Source organism: Tenrec ecaudatus, chromosome 2, assembly GCF_050624435.1.
Source record: "Tenrec ecaudatus isolate mTenEca1 chromosome 2, mTenEca1.hap1, whole genome shotgun sequence".
NCBI classification, from domain to species: Eukaryota; Metazoa; Chordata; class Mammalia; order Afrosoricida; family Tenrecidae; genus Tenrec; species Tenrec ecaudatus.
This window is the reverse complement of record NC_134531.1, coordinates 119118563-119124908: the sequence shown is the minus strand read 5'-3', so window position 1 is coordinate 119124908 and position 6346 is coordinate 119118563.

The following is a 6346-nucleotide window of genomic DNA, read 5'->3' as shown; positions in this document are numbered from 1 at the left end:
GAAACTGATTCAGAAAATAAGCCTCTCCCATACTCTCATGCTGGTTTCTTTCCAGTTATGACAATGATGTCATAACTACATGGATGTGGAACTAAGTGATTTATTATTATCTATAGTGATTTGCATAGTGAATGAGATGACAGAGGAGCCAGGAGAAAGAAATATTTATCATCATGGCCTATACCCAGAAACTCTAGATCATAGGTTGAATGTAACCCTAATTATTCAATCATATATGTGCAGTCATTACCACAATCAACATCAAAGCATACCTCTTCACATACTCATTGTTGTCTCATACTCATTTTCCTCCACCCCTCCTCCTTAGGCAATTATTAATCCAGGTACCATCTCTATACATTTACCTATCCTGGATTCCTTATACAGAAAATCACACAAAATGCAAACAGTAAACAGACACACAAAAAAACAACAACAATGGCTGGACAAAACACAGAAATGCCTCAGTCAAAAAGAATGTAGATAGTGGGCAGGAGGAAGGTGAAAGGAAAAAGAGGAAGGAAGTAGGAGGCAAAAAGCTCCTTATAGAGGTACAGGCATGTGTATATGTAAATATATTAATTTATAATGAAAGAGATAGAGGACAATATACATATATTTGTATGTTAAGTATTAAGAAAGCATACGGACTTTGGGCCTCTACTCAAGGCCTCCCTAAATACAAGAACACTTTGTTCTAATTACCTGACACTCTTTGATAGTAATCTTCCCAATATTATCGCTGAAGGCAAAATGGGTGCATAAGCAAATATGGTGAAGAAAGTGGATGCTACCCCACTATCAAAAGATACAGCATCAAGGGTCTTAAAGACTTAAAGTTAAACAAACAGCCATCTAGCAGGGAATCAAATAAGCGCACATGGAAGAAGCATACCAGCCTGTGTGATCGTGAGGTGTTAACGAGATTAGGTATCAGTTATCAAAAAATCTAAAACAAACAATTATATCGATGTGAAAGAGGGGGGCTTATAATGGAGACCCACAGCCCATCTGTAGACAATTGGATATCTCCCCACAGAAGGGTTACATGGAAGGGATGATCTAACCAGGGTGCAGTATAGCACTGACAAAACACACATCATTCCTCTGGTTCCTGAATGTTTCCCCTCCTCCACCACCATGGCCTAGTTCTGCCTTACAAATCTTGCTAGACTGGAGTACAACACTGGTACAGATAAGAGATTTTGACACATGAATTTAGGACAGATAAAGGCCCCAGAAACAGTAATGGGAGTGGTGATATCATGAGGGTAAGTAGGTAGGGGGGGGCAGAGGGGGTTAAGAGGAAGGAAGGTGGAGAAAGGGGGAACCCATCACAAGGTTGAATATATAGTCCACCCCCAAGGGGACAAATACAGAAAAGTGGGTGAAGGGAGACAATGGACAGTGTAAGACACGAAATAACAACAATAACATATAATTGATCAAGGATTCATGAAGGTGGAAGGGTGGGAGTGGAGGGGAGTGGGGAAAAAAGAGGCGCTTATACTAAGGGCTCCAGTAGAAAGAAAATGTTTTGGAAATATTGATGGCAACATATATACAGTGTGTTTAATTGAATGATGGATTGTTATAAGATTTGTAAGAGCCCCCCAATAAAATGATCAAGAAAATGTTAAAAACTGTCAACAGTGGGTCAAAGGGGAGATCAAATGATAAGGTATTACATTTTAACCTAACTACATCTACCATAATCAACTTCAATGTAAACTTTATACCTGCATTGTTTTCATTACAAACACTCCCAAATACCTCTCCAAACTAAAGGAGACTATTATGGGTCTCTAAATATAATGTCTCTGGTTTGAGCATAACTCCCCCCCCCAATAGTTTATTGGCATATAATTCAAATACCATACAATTCAATAGTTCAATCACATCAAGAAGAGTTTTACAGTTATCACCACAATAAGTTTTAGAACATTTTCTTCATTCTTGTACTCATTGTTATTAGTGCCCCCTTCTCCCAACCTGCCCTGACAGACCCCCAAGGAAGCATTAATCCAATTACAGTCTCTATAAATGTACCTATCCTGGATTTCATGTAAAGAAAAACATTCAAAACAAAACCAACAATGGTAACAATGTAAAACATAAAAAAGCTTAATCCCAAAAAAGCCAGAAAATTTTAAAACATAGACCACATTTAAATGGCTGCTAAGGGAGCTCAAGGTATAGGGTGCTAGATTTTAACCTAAACGTAGAAGTGTCCGCCGTCAGAGCACTGGGTGGTGGACCACAAACTGTCACTCTTCCTGGTCCTTCCTCCTCATTTGGTCAAATCTCAAGAGGGTCATGTAGAGACATTCTGCCGCCCTACTCCCTCCATGGGCAAGCTTACTTTGTGAGTATCTCAGAGTCCTGGTGACAGAGTTTCCTTCCTGAAACTACTCATTTCTGTTACCAACAAACACCTTCCTCCTTGAGATACAGTGAACTTCCCTAGTGATCGATGCAATCCATTAAAAAGCCTGTCCTTTGCAAACCTTGATTTGATAAGCTATAAAATGGGATGTGGGACAATTAAGTTTAGATGGAAAATTCACACTCCTCCAGCTTATCTCATTCTGATTTCATGTAATTAGACAACAATGAAAACTAGTTTCTCTCTGTAGACATGCACATTCTGTGTAGGTTGAGTAGAGGTTTGATTGATTTCCCTTACCCTGATGTAGTAAACACAAAACACAAAATGGACTGTATTTGGATATATATTTCAATGATGTCGTGTGTACTTGATTGCTTCCAGCACTCTATAAAGCAGATTAGAACCACAGGGTTAAACGCTGTAATCGTTATGAAAATGGATTGCCACATCCATCTGCCATGGAGCAACTGGTGAGTTTGAATCAGAACTTTCTCGTGTTTACCCCCATACTACAAGGACTTTCGCATTTCAGTATTATTGATCTACAAATCTTATGATTAGAATAAGCTATACCATCTTACTGGTTCTCTTGTTGATTAATAAAAAATAAAATCTTGAACATACACTAGTTTCTATGTCTGTCTGATAATCATACTCTTTTAATTGTTTTAAATTATTTTATTGGTACATACTTCACATATCATACAATTTAATCATTCAATAATATTAGAACGAATTCTGCAATCATCACTACAATCAATTTCAGAATATTTTCTTTTCATATTCATTGTTCTTAGCTCTTCATGTCTCACCATTTCCTCATTCCATACGCTTATTGTAATTTAAATTTTAATCCCCTTAATTTCTCTGTAGATTAACTATCCTGGATTTCATATACAGAAAATCTTATAAAACACAAACAGGAAATAAACAAACAACATGATGACTATTCCTATATAAAACAGAAAAGCCTCAATCAAAAAGAAAGCAGAAAATAACTAAAAAGCAGAAACAATGTTGGCGGGCCATAGTAGACCTTACAATGCCCTCTGTCTGATAGCAGGACTGTTCACATCCCCGGACTCTGATCAGAAGAGATCGACAAATGGACTTTCTGCTTCTGCTTTCATGCATTGTCTTTTGCAAACCGAGTGCTCAGAATTTCATCTCTGATACCGTTCCCTCCTTTGCATTTGGATTTTATTATTTACAATCCTTAGATCACGCAGGCTGGCGTATTTCTACCTTGTGGAATTAGTTGATGCCTCCTTTAGATGTCTGCTTGTTGAAGACAAGATTTGGGGGAACAACAGGGACTATTCTTTGTGATAGACATACGCCATCTGTTTGCTTCACCTCACTGTTCTAAAGCTTCTATGTTTCAGCAATCTCTTCAAGAGGGCGATTATTGAGTAAGGCTGTCATAGGAGCTAACTGCGCCTACATTAGGGCCACAATGAGGACTCAAATGGAATTCCTTATCATAAAGCCCACTGTAAAGTTGTTTCCGTTTTTAATATTTTCTGCTTTTCAATTAAGGGGTTTTTTTGTTTCACTTTGTCATTGTTGTTGGATTTTCTTTGTTTGAGTTTTATATAATTTTCTGTATATGAAATCCAGGATAGATAAAACTACAGAGACAGGAATGACATTAATGATTTCCTAGGGGCATGGCAGGGGACATTGAGGGCAAATGGGGAACTAACAATGAGTGGGAGAAGAAAATATTCTGAAATGATTGTGATAATGACTGCACATGTGATATGTGAATTAGATGTTTTAAAAAACCTTTTTAAATGTTTGTGGGAAAAGTCCAGTATCTTTTTATTTCATTTTTTCTATGAGCTTCTTGGTTCCACCTTATTTATATAAATATTTATTTAATAAAACAATAAGTATTTTCATGAATAACTATTTATTCTGCCATTGATATACTTTAATAATTGTGCATCTTTTTTCTAATTTTAATATTTATTTATTCCAAATTCCTCATTTATTGAAAAATTTTTTGGTCAATTCTTCAACTTTCACAGTAACCTATACCAAAGAAAGTTTTACTATATGAATAATGGTCATTGAAATAGTTATTTAAGATTCTACTATTATAAAAAAATCCTGGGAGGTTTTGTGTTTTTTCATTTTCTTTCATGCTTCAACTGTATACTCTATAAAAAAATTGTATTTTTTCCTCAGTGATTTAAAATTTTCCTATTAACAGATTTATTATTCAATGCCTATGCCTTATCTATGACTAAATATCATGTTGGTTATCAATTAAGATGCTTAGATCATAACATTACCCAATAGCTGGAATTGCCACATACTTAATTCAATTAAATTTTGTCATATAAGTCTTGTCATGACATCTACTTACTCTTAGCCTGATTAATCAAATGCACTATGTGCATGCTGCAGGTGGCCTCTAAAAGTAGTCATTAATATGGTCTAGAAATATCAAAAAGAAACTCATCAATTTAAGCATATTGTACATGACAAAATTGATCTTCTGGAACCAAGTTTAACCTGGAGAAATTTAACCTGGAAATATCACAGAGCTGTAGCCAACGTGTCCAAAATTGACAAAAAATCATTTTCAGATCACCCTGAAAGTAATCTATACCGTGTACCATTGCCCCGTTTACCCATTTGAAACCCATTTTAGAGAAATTTAACTCAAAATTCACTGCCACAGTATCGATGCCATCTCACAGTGATCCTATGGGCCAGGGTAGAACTGCTTCTGTAGGTTTTAGACACTGTAAGTCTTTATGGGAGTAGAAAGCCCCACCTTTCACCCAAAGAAGAGCTGGTGATTTTGAACTGGTAACCTTGTAATTAGCATCTCAACTCCTGAAAGAAACCAGACAAGAAAAATGGATAACTTTAGTGGCACCCTTGGTTTGCAGCAGATAACCAATTCTAATTATCATGCTTTCTAATAAAGTTAATTCGACATAAGTTCATCTCTCCCTTGTCTTTGCTCTCATGCCCTCATGAATCATAAAGAACATATTTGACATAATCCCATAGAAGGAGAGAATGATAACTAAACTCTGGTAATCAATGGAAGCATCTTTGAACAGACAAAATTAGTAGTTTCTGTTTTATTCGCTTGCACTACTTTGTATATAACTCCCTGTTTAAAAATCAAGTTTAATTGGCCTCCTGCAATACACTGTAAACTCCTTGTAAATATTTTATTCTCAACTCCTAGAATAGCGACTGCCACAGACATAAGTGAAGCTCTTTCAAATAAATGATTCATGTTTGCTGACTGCTCCAATCCTTCTGGACTATGTATGGTTCCTACCAATTCAGTTATATATTTTTCCTAAGCATACGTTTGTATGAGTTGTACATGTTGTTATAGTCATAACCAATTAAAAATAGACAAGAAAAGCATCGTAGTCCTTATGCAAATCAAATTAATGCTTTAAAACAACTCAAAAAAATTAATGAGTCCCTAAAGCACTGATGAAACACATGGCTCCTTGAGGCTTCCTCATCCCCCAGTGCAGCCTTTCACTGGGGGCTAGAACAGAGCATGTATGCAGGTATAGATGGAGATCGGAGCTCACGACACACAGAATCCAGGAACGGGAATAGGAATAGTGATACCTCAAGGGGTGGGGGGTGAGGGTCACGAAAGGTGAGGAGAGGAAGGGAGGAAGGGGGAACTGATCCCAATGATCAACACATAACAACACTCCCCGCTCCAGGGGGATGATCAACAGAAACCATGGGGGAAGGGAGGCAGCGGTCGGTGTAAGATATGAAAACAATAATAATTTACAATTTATTAGTGGATCACAAGTGAGGAGAGAGAGGGAGGGAAAAAAGAGGAGCTAATGCCAAGGGCTCAATGGAAAGTAAATGTCTAGAAAAGAATGATGGCAACATATATTTAATACAATAGATGTATGGACTATTATTGTTGGGTCAGGTACAGGTTGAGGG